We start from the raw sequence: 15492 nt of genomic DNA on the forward strand, positions 1-15492 counted from the left end.
GCCTCAGCCTCTTGAATTGCTCAATTACACAGGTGGACCTCCCTCCACATCTGGCAATTTATTTTCATCTTATGTTTAAAATACAGATTTTGTATTTTTCTCTTGTAAATATTTTTATTTGGGAGTTTAAAACTTGTGTTGTCTTCCAGATTCATCCATATTTCAGCAAATCAAAGGAGTTCCTTATAGTTTAAAGCTGCAACATTGACTTTAATTGACTATTTGATTTACTTTTTTTTTTTTTTTGAGCGGGGGTACATTTTAATGCTCTAAAAAATTTTAATGTCCTACTATGTCAGTCTGTGGCTCAAATACTCATCTTTTCTTATCATTAAAATAATTATTTTGCATTAACACTTTTATGAAAGTTATGAATAGAATTTAAAATTTGCTTTTTTTAATTATTGTTTTGAAAATCTTTTTTGATTGTCATCTTTGTATTCATATAATACCTGTTATGAATCAAATTCTCTTTTGTTTGTAGGTAATGTGCTTCTCTGATAGATTTGAGCACTGTTTGTTTTGATTTTTTTTCCCTTTTTTCCATTTTTGTCTTCTTGCATCTTCAGTATAAAATTTCATGGGGTTGGCTTATTTGTTTTTCTTATTCTATATTACTGGAGTGAGCCATTGATTTGAAAGCATAAGATCTCAAACACTGGCAGTTTCTCCACAGTTAACTTTCCATATATTACTTTTAATGCTTTCTTGCTGATATTTTATTCTAGAAATTCTTTAAAACACATTATAGTCTATCAAGTTATACTTTATGTCAGATATTCCTATATTTCATTTAAGCCTAAGCCTTACCATTGATTGTTTATATGAATTTCTTAGAACTATCTTAAGAAATTTTTTTTTTCATTTGCTTAAATAAGTTTTTATAACCTCAATTGGCTTTTTACTACCATGTTTAGTATGTCCAAGATTTTTAGATGGATTCCTAAGTTCATATTTAATTTCATCAGTTTTATTTTATAATTCCTTTAATTTTTAAGGAAATTATGTCATTGTTCCTTTAATAAATTTTTACTATACTTATTTTTTTTTTCATTTTTGACATATTTTTCAATAAAACTGTTCCTCTTGATTATCTTGGCTGTCTTTGTAAGCATCACTTTTTTGTTTTGTTTTGTTTTTCATTTGATTTGAAATGTTGCATTTCCTTTGCATTTAGAGTGGCAGATTTTCTGTGTGCCTTTAGAAACTATATTCTTACTTTGAGATCACCCTTCCTAAATGGAAATTTTAATGTTACCTGCTCCTGACTCCCAAACCCTCTTCCAGCTCTAAATATCATAATGACATTTCAGATTTCATGAAATAGTTGAATTAATCAGGATGCCAAAAAAAAAAAATGTGTTTTTACAGCATTCCAGAACAAAGGTTGCTATAAACCACAACCCAGAGAGCAATCTTAGCATACTTTTCACAGCTTCCTTTTCAAGGTAGGAATAGAGCCATGACTATAGACAAGTTTTAGGAAGTGAGTTGCGTGCCAGTTCCCCCCTCAAGCGGAACTGTTCCCTCTATTCTACTTCAGCTGAATATTAGATGCCTTTCTTCCTAGGGATTGAACTGTACCCAGAATGCTTAATGCTTTCAGAGGTGTTTGTATCCATATATATTACCATCTTCTCAATTTTGGTGATGCTTATCATACTTTCTGAGTTCAGATATTCTTGAATGTTTTTCTACATATTTTATCTTCCTCTGCTTAGCTTTTGGAGCAGAGGGTATACAAATACACAATGTCCTTCCCATGGTGGCATGCAGAGTTTTGGGCTGCCAGGCCTCTGCAAACACTCACCTCCATTCACAATCATGAATATATTCAATTACTCGGCAGAAGGTTTCACAGAAGTAATTATGGTTACTTATCAGTTGACATTAAACCTTGCCAGTTATTCTGGATTATCTGTATGAACCTAATGTAACATTTAAAAATACAATGAACATGTAAAAAAGAGTTACATTTTGATAAAAGGAATAAGTGCTGATGTTGCACAACACAGTGATTATAGTTAATAATAATATATTCCAAAAGACCTAAAAGACAGAATTTTAAATATTCTTATCACAAGTAAATGATAGATATTTCTAATAAATAAGGTACTAATTGATCTGATTGATCATTCCATAATGTGTAAAAATACATGGAAACATCACATTGTAGTCCATGAACATATCATTATAATTTGTCCACTAAAAATAAAATAAAACTTTTTTTTAAAGCATAGTTGTCTGCCAGCTGAGGACAGAATAGAAAAAGAGATGTGGCAGCAGGGGAAGTCAGAGGGATTTGAAGCATAAGAGGAATGCCCTGCATAACAGCTATCTTTAAAGATGAAGTGTGTCAGGTGCCAAGAAATACAGGCAGCTTTTAGGAGGTGAGAAGGAATTGACCTTCAACTAAGGGATTGAATTCAACCAGCATCAGGAAAGAGCAGGGAGCAGATCTGCCATCAGATGCTTTACATAAAAGCCCAACTCAGCTGACACCTGGATTTCTGCCTGGGAGATCTTATGCAAAGTACCTACCTGAGCCCAATGAGTGATTATTTTGTATTGTTTTAAGCCCCTAGGTTTATGATAATTTATTACAGAAATAGTACAATACTGATAAGCCTAGGAATATGTTTCTAGATTCTACCAATGACAGAATCATTTTGTATTATATATTTGTATCTATCATTTCAAGAGTAATTTATTATTCTAATGTGTGGATTGCTTCTAATGTTGGTCTGAGCTATACCATATGTATTTTGGATCTTAAAATATGTTATGAATTTAAATATAAAGTACTTTAATATTTTTAAAAAATATTTTGAAAATTTGTGGAATTTTCCTTTATTTCTATTAGCTATATTTTATATATTATATTTGATCAGAATTTTATCTATAAATTAAACTATTCAAGGGTTGTTTCTGCTTGGGTAAATGTTTTGTTATTTATAATAATGGGGGTATTGTGGCTCAGTGGTAGAGTGCTTTCCTGGCATGTGTGAGGTGTTGGGTTTGATTCTCAGCACCACATATAAATAAATAAATTAAATAAAGGTTCATCAACAGATAAATATATTTTTTTAAAAAAATGGGGACATTGAAAGTTGCCACAATATTTTCAGAATATGAAATATATCAGTTGCATTAACTTCAATAATTGAGTATTTCATATACATGTTTTTCTTGCATGACGTTTCACAGACTAAGAGGTGGTTTTATGTTCAATTCTGTCATTAAGTTTCTATTATTTTTTCTTAGACTTAAGCTATGCTTAATGGATTTTGAAATTGTCAAAAATGATTCCTGATACTGAGATCTTCACTATGTATTATTTTTATCACTATTATGTATTTTTGTTTTGAATTCAGTTTTCTTTAATAATAATTCCTTAATCCATAGCTTCTCATTTTGCATTGACCTTTCCACCTTCTTCATGCTCTTCTTGGAGTAAATTCTTCATAAAACTATAGATGTGACTTGAGAGAGAGAGAGAGAGAGTGAAATAGTAGGAGGAGAGACCAGGAGTTTCAGCCAACAGTTTATGGGCTTTGTTCACCTTCTGGAACAGATTGAACCTAGGCATATTTATTCAGTTTCAATTTCTTTTTAATTTTTTATTTGTTTTAGTTAGTTACACATGACAGTACAATGACCTTGACATATCATACATTTGAATCAGATGGGATATAATTTCTCATTTTTCTGAGAGTACAGGTTGCAGAATCATATTGGTCATTCAGTCACATATATACACACAGTAATAATAATGTCTACTTCATTCTACTATCCTTCGTATCCCCCCTCCCCTCCCCTCCCCTCCCATCACTTCTCTCTACCTAATCTAAGGTAATGCTATTCCTTTTTCTTCTCACATCTTCATACATGTATTTTGTATATTGATGAGGGTCTCCTTCCACCATCCATGCAATTCCCCTTCTCTCTCCCTTTCCCTCCCACCTCTCATCCCTATCTAGAGGTAATCTTCTTCCCATGCTCTTCCTCCCTACCCCATTTGAGTCACTCCCCTTATATCAGAGAAGACATTCAGCATTTGCTTTTGGGGGGGATTGGCTAACTTCACTTAGCATAATCTGCTCTAATGCCATTCATTTCCCTGCAAATGCCATGATCTTGTTATTTTATAGTGCTGAGTAATATTCCATTATGTATAAATGCCACATATTTTTTATCCATTCATCCATTTAAGGGCATCTAGGTTGGCTCCACAGTCTAGCTATTGTGAATTGTGCTGCTATAAACATTGATGTGGCTGTGTCCCTGTAGTATGCTTTTTAGGTCCTTTGGGTACAGACTGAGAAGAGGAATAGCTGGGTCAAATGGTGGTACCATTCCCGGCTTTCCAAGGAATCTCTATACTGCTTTCCAAATTTGCTGCACCAATTTGCTATTTCATAAAATAATTCTGCTACCAATATCTAGTTTTATGATTTATTTGAGCAGATAATGTACAGCTCATAATGGGCACCTTGGCATCTTGTGATTTTTATGCTTAGTGTCTACTAGAACTAAGTACTGTAAAGAAGCTGCATTTAAATTAAGAATAATTGCCATTAGAAGTCAGTGTCATTCTCCAACAATTCTAGTTATTCTTTCCCTATTTTCTCTATTAGAGCTTGACAAATGCTGCCTTTAGCCTTCCTGTTTGACAACAATGCTACCAATAGCACTAGGTCTGCAGTGTAATGTGACTCCAGCGAGAAATGCACTCTCGTGGTGCTTAGACATACTGTGACCTTTTTGCTTGTTTTTATTTTGGCTTAGATATTACTGAGCATAGGCAGTCTTCTAGGATACATGTTAAATGTAGCTGAACAACATGCTTGTATGTGGTAGATGTTGCCTGCAAATTAAAAAGCCACTATCTAAAACTTTTCAGGATGCATCTTTCTCTGTCTGGAATGCAAATGCTTACCTAGTTACCTGAGTTGGTTGATACTTGCAGTGCATCAGCAAAATACAATTTCTGTAATGTATAATTTGGGTAAGGTTATCAAGGACTCTCTGAGCAACATTATGATAAGGAAGAGAGTTACCTTAACTCTTACTCAAGACGATGGAATTATTATGTTGCTCTTGCCATGTAAAGACCAACTGTTCTTATTTTTCTGACATGCATGCAAGCTAAAACATCATTTATGTCAGTAGTTGTATATACCTATATATAAGATATCAGGGATTACATTAAATTTATTAGAATAAAGACACTACTGTAACCACAGCTGAGATTTGCTTAAGGCTGAAACTACATTTTAAATAATTTAGCATTATTATATATTTGATGTGAGTGCTGACCCACATATGATCCAGGTGGTGATATGGTAGGAATCATCATCCTTGCATCATTTTGTAATCTCTGTAATTCTCCATGAGGTGTGACATTGTTGTTGTCTTACTTTGTTGGGGAAAAATAAAGAGTCAGAGGAGTTCACTTGGTCCTATTTCCTATAATAGCCCTGATTCTAGATATCAGGAAACCAATTAGGATTCTCCCAATATTTAATAACTATTCCAACAACACATTGGGAGACTGGGGAAATAATTGTAGGTTGGAGAGACTGAAGACCTCTGTTGTAACCTGAGATTCATAATCCCTTATTATGACAAGCAGTTTTAGTATCATTTTGGTTTCTAGGTAGTGGTGTTAGACATGAGCCAATTTTGGGTTATTATGAACATGCTTCTAAGAATATTTATATGCAAACCTGGTGTTATTGTTTTCAGTTCTCTTGCAAAAATACTAAGTGCAGTATTGTTATATTGTACAGTAAAATTATGTTGAAAGTTTTAAGAACAACTTTTGAATTGTTGAAAGTGGATATGCTATTTCATATCTCACTAGCAATGTCCATGTCTTCCAATTTCTCCATAACCTTGACAATATTTGTTATTTTCCATTTTTTAATGAAAATCATCTGAGAAAACATGAAGTAATATCAACTGTAGTCTTGATTTTCATTTTCTTATTGACTAATCATATTAAAACTCATTAAACATGTTTATTGGCCATTTGCATGTCTTTCATGAAGAAATAGTTTTCTGAGTTTTTTGCCTCTACTTTAATTGGGTTGATTGTTTTTTTAATCATGAGTACTCATCACATTTGCAAAAAAGCAATTCCCAGAAAAATTAGAATAATTATAAAAGAATAGTTTGTTAGAGCAGAATATCTTCATAAAAATAAAACATTATAAATGAAACTACAAATAAAGTAAGGTTTTAAGTGTATTTGTCAGCCAGACAATGAAAGACATTCATTAATTGGCAGTTAATTAAATTGGAATAGCCAAAAATGTGTGTTTAGAGACAATAAATTTGTTAAAGAAGATGAAATTTTCAGCCAGAAAGAATACTTACTTGAATAGTTGAAAGAACATCAGGAACAGCGTCAATAATCAATTAAAACTCAAGGCAATTGGTTTTTTGTTGTTTTCATTGGATTATGAAGAACAGAAAGATGTAAGTGATATTTCTGTACCATTTATTCAGGATGTCAATATCAAATATGAAGGCATCAATGAAAAAATCAGCATCTATGAATAATCTCCAACTAACAATTATAGGCCAAAGTACAATAGAAGTTGAGAAGACACTAATTCAGTAGAATCTGAAGTAGAATATGTTAAGAAGTGTTGAAATTCAAAATAGTAAAATTACATGTAGGGCAGAATAAAAGGTTAACCGGACAGATTTACAGAGATTATAGCCATGTAAGATGTTTAAAGCTGATGATATTTATTATTATTTGTGAGTCAGTGCTTTGAAGAAGGAAGTATTTCACTGTAATGTGTTTTTTGGGGTGTGGGAGTACCAGGGATTGAACTCAAGGGTGCTTTAACACTGAGCCATGTCCCCAGCCCTTATTTTATTTTATTTAGAGACAGGGTCTCACTGAGTTGCATAGGGCCTTCCTATGTTGCTGAGGCTGGCTTTGAATTTGCTATCCTCTTGCCTCAGCCTCCAGAGCTCTCTAATGGGCATTTAAACCAGTAATTTCAATGCTCATTGTTATTTGGAATTAATTATTTCGATTATTTTTCATTGATAATTCTATGAGCTTTTGTTGTAATAAAAGCTTCATATTCTGAGGGACCTTACAAACAGCTGTTTTATGTTTTAGCAATGGTAAACTTTTGTTTCAATTTTTTAAGTACAAGGCCGAGATTGAAATTCTTCAGGATGTCAAGAACCACTCTGAACTGCTATTATAGATCACTGAGTATTTTTACAAATTAGCTTTTGCCATATACATGATAACATTTCTCATGAATTGTATGTAAATCAAAAGATAAAGCAATGTACATTTTTGAAATTTATTTTGTGGCAGAGTCATTTTTTTGGAGGCCAATATTTGAATCACAAATAATGTCCAGTTACACAATCTACTATTCATATTGTCAAAAGCTAAAAGAGGGAATAAGGTCTCCAATCCCACCCCAAAAGCAGCAAACTTATTTTCAAAGTTATAATGACATTGCCACTACATTTCTCAGATGTCAATGCAAACGCGAATGAAATTTCATATTTCACAATCCATTTAACTATGTAATTGAGGAGCTTCCACCTAACTTTCATTTGGAAGTGATTGATCTGCAATCTGATGACATGTTAAAAGTTACATATCAAGAGAAGAATCTAATATACTTCTATAAATGTCTTCCAAATGATAAATATGCTCAATTAAAACTGTATGCTCATAGGTTGATAATCAGAATTTGGCAGTATTTATCTATGAGAAAAGATATATTCAAAGACAACATATGTAAAATCTGATTACAGATCTGCATTAACAGATGTGGTTTTGCAATCAATTTTAATAATGGGAACACTGACTTTGAATTTCAATTAAGAAAAATATCCCCCCAAAACAATTTTATTCTTCTTGTTAGCAGATATGTACTGAAAAAAAATCATATGCAATTTTAATATGTATATGAAATTTTACCTAATTAAAATTCGAGGATTTTTTTGCTACATAAATAATTACATAGTATCTTTGATTTGCTTTTTAACCCAGTAAGCCTAACATGTTATTCTCTGTACCTTTACAGAAAATGCTCACTTGACCACTTATCTATAGTATGCTACTTTTAATGTAAGAAAAAATGAAAAATAAAGAAAATACGTATATATCTGCAGTTTTGAGCCACAAGAAATGAAAGAAAAATAACCTTGAAAGTAATGAAACTGATTACCTATAAGGCGTGTGTATAAGTATAATGGGCAAATTTGAGGAAGTAGAGAAATTAATCTTTCTGTGAATATATCTTTTTGCACAGCCCTGCCATTGCAAGCCATTTTAAGATTTTACATACTTATAAATAAGCAAATTAATAAATTTATAGATATATAGATGGAAAGAAAGAATTCACAAGTATGGGAAGAAAATGTATAAAATTAAACATTAGTTAAAGTAAGCCAAGCCATATTTCAATGAATAACATAATCATATTGAATTAGATGAAAATAATTAACCCAAGTAACGTTTGAATACCTTATTAGAATTATGTATATTTATGCTAAAGTAAAGGAAGTTCAAATAAATATATGAACTCCAAATAAATATCTAATTAGTAGATTCATTTTTTTTCAGAGGCAGTAGCACTTCTGAAACTATTATTTACATCAAAATTTGAACCAGTAAGCAAATGCACTTTGGATAATAGGATCTAGTTTCTCATGTCAGATCAGGGGATTACAAATAAAGAAAGAACAAAAGAGCAAAATATCTGTGATGTTGGATAGGGGCTAGAGTTATGAATATAATCTGAATGTGTATTTTTGAATAACATGATATAGAAAAGAACACAGATATGGGTAAGTTAATATATGTTTCAAAGATTACTTAGGCTGGATAACTGAAAAGAATATCAAGATGCTAGAGAGCATAGATTGGAAGGGTTTTAACAGAGATTTAAAATATGTTACAGTAGCAAAAAGAAATCACAGACAAGCTTTGTGGTACAGTAAGATTTCCACACAGGGTTCTTTATTATTGCATGGGAAGTGTTTTATTTCCAGATTACAAACCACCAAGTTTATATCATGTAATCTTTATTTCAGTAGAGACCAAGAAAATAGTTTTTAGAGAGGTTTTTTTTTTCCTTTGTTATATTTTAGTGGTTACTGGAAATAATAAATGCATATTCTACATTTATGAATTCTAAAAATATTTTACAGCTAGGAATTTTTCTCACATATCATTATGCCAATATTTTATGCAATTCTACTGACAATCCCAGCAGAATTTTTAAGAACAAAGGAAACCACACCACAGGAATAGTCTCTTCTCTAGATGCTCTCCTTGCATTCTTTAGTCTTTCAATTACTATTTCTTTAGAGGCCAGACACACAAATTGGTGGGTATAATTGGTCCTGCCCAAATCATGAGACCAAACCTCACCTACCACATTTTACAGTTATTGTGGTTAAGTGGCCCTTTTCCCCATCAAAGATCAATGGATACAGTTGAGGCTTTTGACTAATACTGTAGGCTAATTTTTAATAAAAAAATAATTAGCCAGGATAATAGGATAATTACTCACAAAATATGAATTTCATGTCTACTGCTCACTCTGGGGCATTTAGGGATGTTCATGAAATGCAAACTAAGCACATATAATTATGTGATTTTTGTCTGTCAATGTAAAAATTATGAGATAAGTAAAACATGTAAATAAGAAGTGGATGGAGAATAAAAATTGCTTTGATGCAAATAATTATACAGGGTTCTAATACCAAGGAGAATCATTAGAACCATTGGAGTAGGTGTTTCCTAAAAGGTTGCAACTCAAGGTAATAGTTGAATGAACTAGAATTACCCAGGCAGGAAAGCAATGGAGGGAGAAAAAGCAACTTGTAGCAACCAGGTTGATAGTAAATATACCATAATATCTATTTTTAATCTGAGCTTTTCTATCAGCTTCTAATCTAAAACTATTGCTGATCAAAGAGTACAGCCCTCAAACTTTCTGAGATCAACTTTCTAATGTATGATGTATTATTAACAATGTAAACCTTTTTGTGGCTTTTGGTTTTATCAAAATGCCTGGCAACCTAGGTTTTAAACTCAATTGCTGCTCTACAACTATAAGAGAGTATGTACAATCAATAGGTGAATGTAAAAACATTAAAACTACATGATTTTTATAAATAATCTTATTAAATTTTAGAGTCTTTATATTTTCCTGTTGACAGGCAAAATTTTGTCTTCTCAAGAAAATTTAATCTCAGATTTAGGTTTTTCTCTAATTTTTACTAGTCTTAAATTATTAATTCTTCATATTGACTTGTGAATGTATTTAAGGGAAATCTTATGTATTGAGTGTCCTTTATTGGTGCTAACAACCTGAGGTATAGTATTATTTATAACTACTGATTATTTGTTTTTTGGTTTAAAATTTTAAGTAAGTATGGAAGGCAAATATCTTCTCAAAGTTAACACTTATTACTGTACTTCATTTAGTAGTCAAATTACTAGAAAAATCCTAAGTGTGTTTCCTCAAAATTTATCATCCTAATTCAGGGAACTAAAAATATGAAGAGAGAGCATTTCCTGGTTGTGTTAGGTGTCATGTTAAAACCAATTTTTTGCATATGACTTCAAAGTTACTAGTCAGTGGACTTGAGTCCTCTGAGTCTCCATTTAAAGTTCAGCCCAAATAACACCTTAATTTTTTTTGGCCTTGGTGACACCCTCTGCAGAAAACACTATAGCCCTCCTGGGTTTCTGACCAAAAGAACTTGTAGATAGTAAAATGGGTGTTGTTTATGACACTGTATTTCTGTTAATTTATTACTTAGAATAACATAATGATCCACTCATAGATAAGTGTTTATCAAAAAACATTCACAATGTATTATCTGCTTACTACCTTTGTCCTCATTGATCTTATGAAGGATAGATGCTAAAATGCTAATGGATTTGAGAATTAGTTTGTAAATTAACATTACAATCTCTGGATGTTTCTTTTTAAAGTCAATAAGGGTAAATACTGTATCTAATTTCATTATTTGCTTCTCAAGTGCCTGGGCAATGTTTTATATTTCATAAATGTTTATAATTTATTCAATTATGCTTACTTGAGTATTTAAACCTATTTTATGATTATTTAGTAATAAAAAGCAGTTAACAAGTGGTCACATCTACTTCCTACTAGGAATTTAATATACACAAATATTATATTATCCTCAAGTGGACTACAACTCATAAGCATGATTCATTACCTACCTAATAAATCCTTACTGAGCAATCTTCAGATGTTTCCAATCTTCACACTTTCAAAAACTACTTCATTATACTCTGTTTTAGTCAGCTTTTTGTTGCTGTGGTGGTGGTGGTGACTAAAAGACCTGAGCAGAATTATTTTAGAGGAGAAAATTTGATTTGGGGGCTCATGGTTTCAGAGGTCTCAGTCCATAGACATCTGGCTCCATTCCTCAAGACTAGAGGTGAGGCAGAATATCATGGGAGAAGAGTGTGGTGGAGGAAGGCAGCTCAAATGACAGTCCAGAAGCAAAAAGAGAGACTCCACTTACCAGATACAAAATATATACCTCAAAGGCACACCCCCAATGACCCACATCCTCCAGCCATACCCTATTGGCCTTCAGTTACCACTCAATTAATCCTGTCAGGGGATTAACTCACCATTTGGATTAAGGACCACATAATATGATCATTTCTCCTCTAAACTTTGCATTGTCTCACACATGAGATTTTGGGGAATGCCTCATATCTAAACCATAACATACTCCAAAATAATTATCTGGTCTAAAAAAAAAGTATGTGATTTTTTCATTATTTAATTTATAGTAAGTTTGAGCAACTTTTCATTTTGAATCCCCCTTAAATTTTTTTGAATACTGCCTAGACAATATTTTGTCCATTTTCAATTATTTTTGTTTATAAAAATGATTGATGACAACACTCAAATGATATATATGGGCAAAAGGAAAATTTAAAATATATTTAAATATTTATTTTTTAGCTGTAGTTGAACACAATACATTTATTTTATTTATTTATTTTTATGTGGTGTTGAGGATTGAACCCAGGGCCTTGCACATGCTAGGCAAGTACTCTACCACTGAGCCACAACCCCAGCCTGCCTATATATATCTTGTATATATTCTTTAACTTTGTTGAATACTGGTTACATAGAAATTTTCAAATATTTTGTAATGCATTTGTACTTCTGTTTTTTTTTTGTTGTTGTTGTTGTTTGTTTGTTTGTTTTTCCTTAAGAGCTCTAGCTTTGTGTTTTATGTATCCCTCATTTTTCTCTTTTTAGCTAGGGGAATCAAATTGAACCTGAAAAATATTGAAGGTGAAGAAAGAAACTATATGTTAGAACAATATTACCTAGAACCACATTAACAATGAATGCATACAAATCTATAGAACTTTAAGGAATTTATATAATGAGAAACATATCTTCAAGTTTTCTTGACTTCACTTCTGTCTTGGTTTTAAAATTGGAATTTTCCAGAATCAAGTTCCAATCGATACTATTACTAGTAGTGATTTTGTGGTTATTTCTTACATGAAGAAAAATCAAGTTATAATAAGTAATCAGCAGTTTGTAGCATTTTAATGCAAGTAGTGAAAAACTGAGCTGCTAGTCAACTAATAGGATGATGAGATAAGGAAAATGTCAATAAAATAACCTTGCCCTTTGTATGTCACTGGGGGGATCTTCAAAGCACAGGCATACTTTAATCTAGTCCCTGATGGGAGAGCATACCAAGAAGAGTACAAGCAGGCAAACAAGTGTTAGAAGAGTTCTCATTTTCTAGAACAATCTTGATGGAGAGATTGGGTATTCAAAGTAATATTTTGAAGTCTCCTTTTCTAACTATAGTCTTTCCTATGTTTAAGACGAAATCTAATACCAATAAACTCTGAGAAATGACAGTTAAAGGGGAAACATTAAACTTCATACAGTAAAGGATCTATTAGTTTCATTGAGAATGTGGCCTTCCTGGAAGCAAATCTAGGAGAAGCACAAGTTCTTTTGATACTCCTGCATGCTGTAACTAGAGTTCTCTGGATCACCTATGTGGCAGGAGTAATGAGTATCATTGAAATGAAAAATTTTCAGGAGTGCAAGGTTAGCACCTATATTCTAGCAGTGTTCATAGGACCAGAAAGACAACTGCAGCCTGTTTATGCACAGCCTCATTGGCATCATGAGCCACTGTCAGGAGAATAGCCAAAGTAAATCAATAGAGGATAAAGCAGATGCAGAGTAAATTAATAACAATGATAAATGTAGGAAACTGAATGCAGCATACATGCTTTAATTGCTGAGATGAAAAAAAGTCAGAGAAGGAACATTACCAGCCCCATTGCTAAGCATGACCACACTGGCCTAAGGTTAATACACATTCATATTACAAACTTTTTAAATGATAAGATAGTACTCGCAAATATTAAGCAATTATTCTCTGACTTTTTCTCTTCTTACTGGCTTTTCTTTCAAATATATTTAAATGTTCTCCAAGATAATTCATTGCCAACAGGAGTGGATATCATGGTAGGTGAGCAGTGAAAAGCACTTGAGTTTGAAAGCCTTAGTCTACAATATTACTCAGAATAAAACAGTGACAGAAATGAAAACTAGACAGCTTTAAGCATATCAAAACACTGCTACAATGAGATAGAACTCTAATGAGGATGATGAGTCAGGAAGAAAGCAAGCAAGTATTAAAGACTGACATCTCAGAAATGAAATGCCTTTTCCCTGCTCTATGGAAATGTGCTAATGCCAGAATGTGGCAGTGGACTGTTGTCTGTGCCCCACAAGATGTGCCATGAGCACAAACCTCTAAATGCCCTTATGTCAAGACATGTTATCTTCACACTACAGTGAACCAAGTCTACAATGCCAGAGATGACCCACTGGAGCCAGTGTGAATGCTGATTAAAATATTGACGTGCCTACATGTATATTTCCAATTGTCTTCTTCCCCAATCCTGACCAATAACCTGTGTCAAGTTCTGAGCAAAAGAGATTTGTTGACTTGCTATGTTGCCTAAGATAATTTTTCTGCTACCTAAAATAATAGGGGCTCAAAACATAAATTTATATATGTTATAGAAAAACATTAAAATATTTTAATTTCTGCAATGATGAGTTTGCAGTCTTGGAGGATGTGAAAATTGTGTAAATATAAAGCAAAACGTATAATATCTTTAGTCATTTGGGAAGAATTATTGTGAGACAAAACAACAAGTGCTTCAGGTAAGGGAAAAGGAGGAAAAGGAGAAAACAGGACTGAGATTCTAATATACCTCTTAGTGTCTAGAAAATTCTATTGGTCACATTATGATGATAGATTAATGATCAAAGAAGGATGTACATTATTATCCTCCCAGTAATTAATTATACATTATACTAATTAGTTATATCTGCACCTGCACCTGTTATTTGTGTGGCAATCCCTCAAATAGTGTACAAATGGTCCTGCATAGATCTTCTCAAATGATATTTTTTTTTCATTTATTCTATCTTTCTTCAAAAAACATTTACTGAGAATCAAATAGTGTGTGAGGTACTGAACAAGATGTAAAAGAGAATCAGCTTCTTCTCTCATAGGACTTATAGTCTACACTAGAGACACAGAGCAACTGAATACTTGCATGGATAAGTATACCTTTCAGCCATGTTAAGTGCTAATAAAGAAAACAAAGCTAACAAGTAGACAAATAAGAAGAGAATCTAACAGTGCTGGTGGTGGGAAGGACTTGATGGTTATGATGAATCTTTATGTCCCCTATTATACTGACATTTAAATTGAGACCTTGAAGGGCAGAATATTAACAATCTGAGTGAAATAGAAAAGAGAAAAATATTGGAAGTAGGAAGATCTGCATATATTTTATGACAATTTAGATTTCTTTCATTAATCATAAAGCCAATAGATTTAAAGAGATATTCATGATTGGCATTCTAGCCAGGTCTTCTTTATAGAAAAGTCTATGAGACACTTCTATTTGCATAAACATCCATCTGTATTTCTTAATTGGCACTAATTACACAATTATATATTTTGCTAGCTCAAGTTTAAAAATATTAAATATATTATACCTACTGGCTTATACTAATGCCAGTTTACTTTGGAACTTCATAATGGGAAATGAGTATTATTTCAGAAAAAAACGTTTGAATAAAATGCTTTTTCAAATTAAGAAAGATTACATGTGATAATTAATTTGTTTAGAAATTGCTACATATTCACTTAAGAGAAAAAAGTCAGAAAGTAAAAACAAATTATTTAAAGTTAAATTTATACTTATGCTATTAAAAGTTTCAGAGTGAAACACATTAGTTATGTATGTATTTTAATATAAAATATATAAAATGTATATATTTTCATATAAAAGACAGGAAATAATTAAAATCAGAGCTGAAATCAATTCAATTGAAACATAAGAATTCAAAAAATTGACCAAATGAAAAGTTG

Source organism: Marmota flaviventris, chromosome 13 (assembly GCF_047511675.1).
Source record: "Marmota flaviventris isolate mMarFla1 chromosome 13, mMarFla1.hap1, whole genome shotgun sequence".
Classification (NCBI taxonomy): Eukaryota; Metazoa; Chordata; class Mammalia; order Rodentia; family Sciuridae; genus Marmota; species Marmota flaviventris.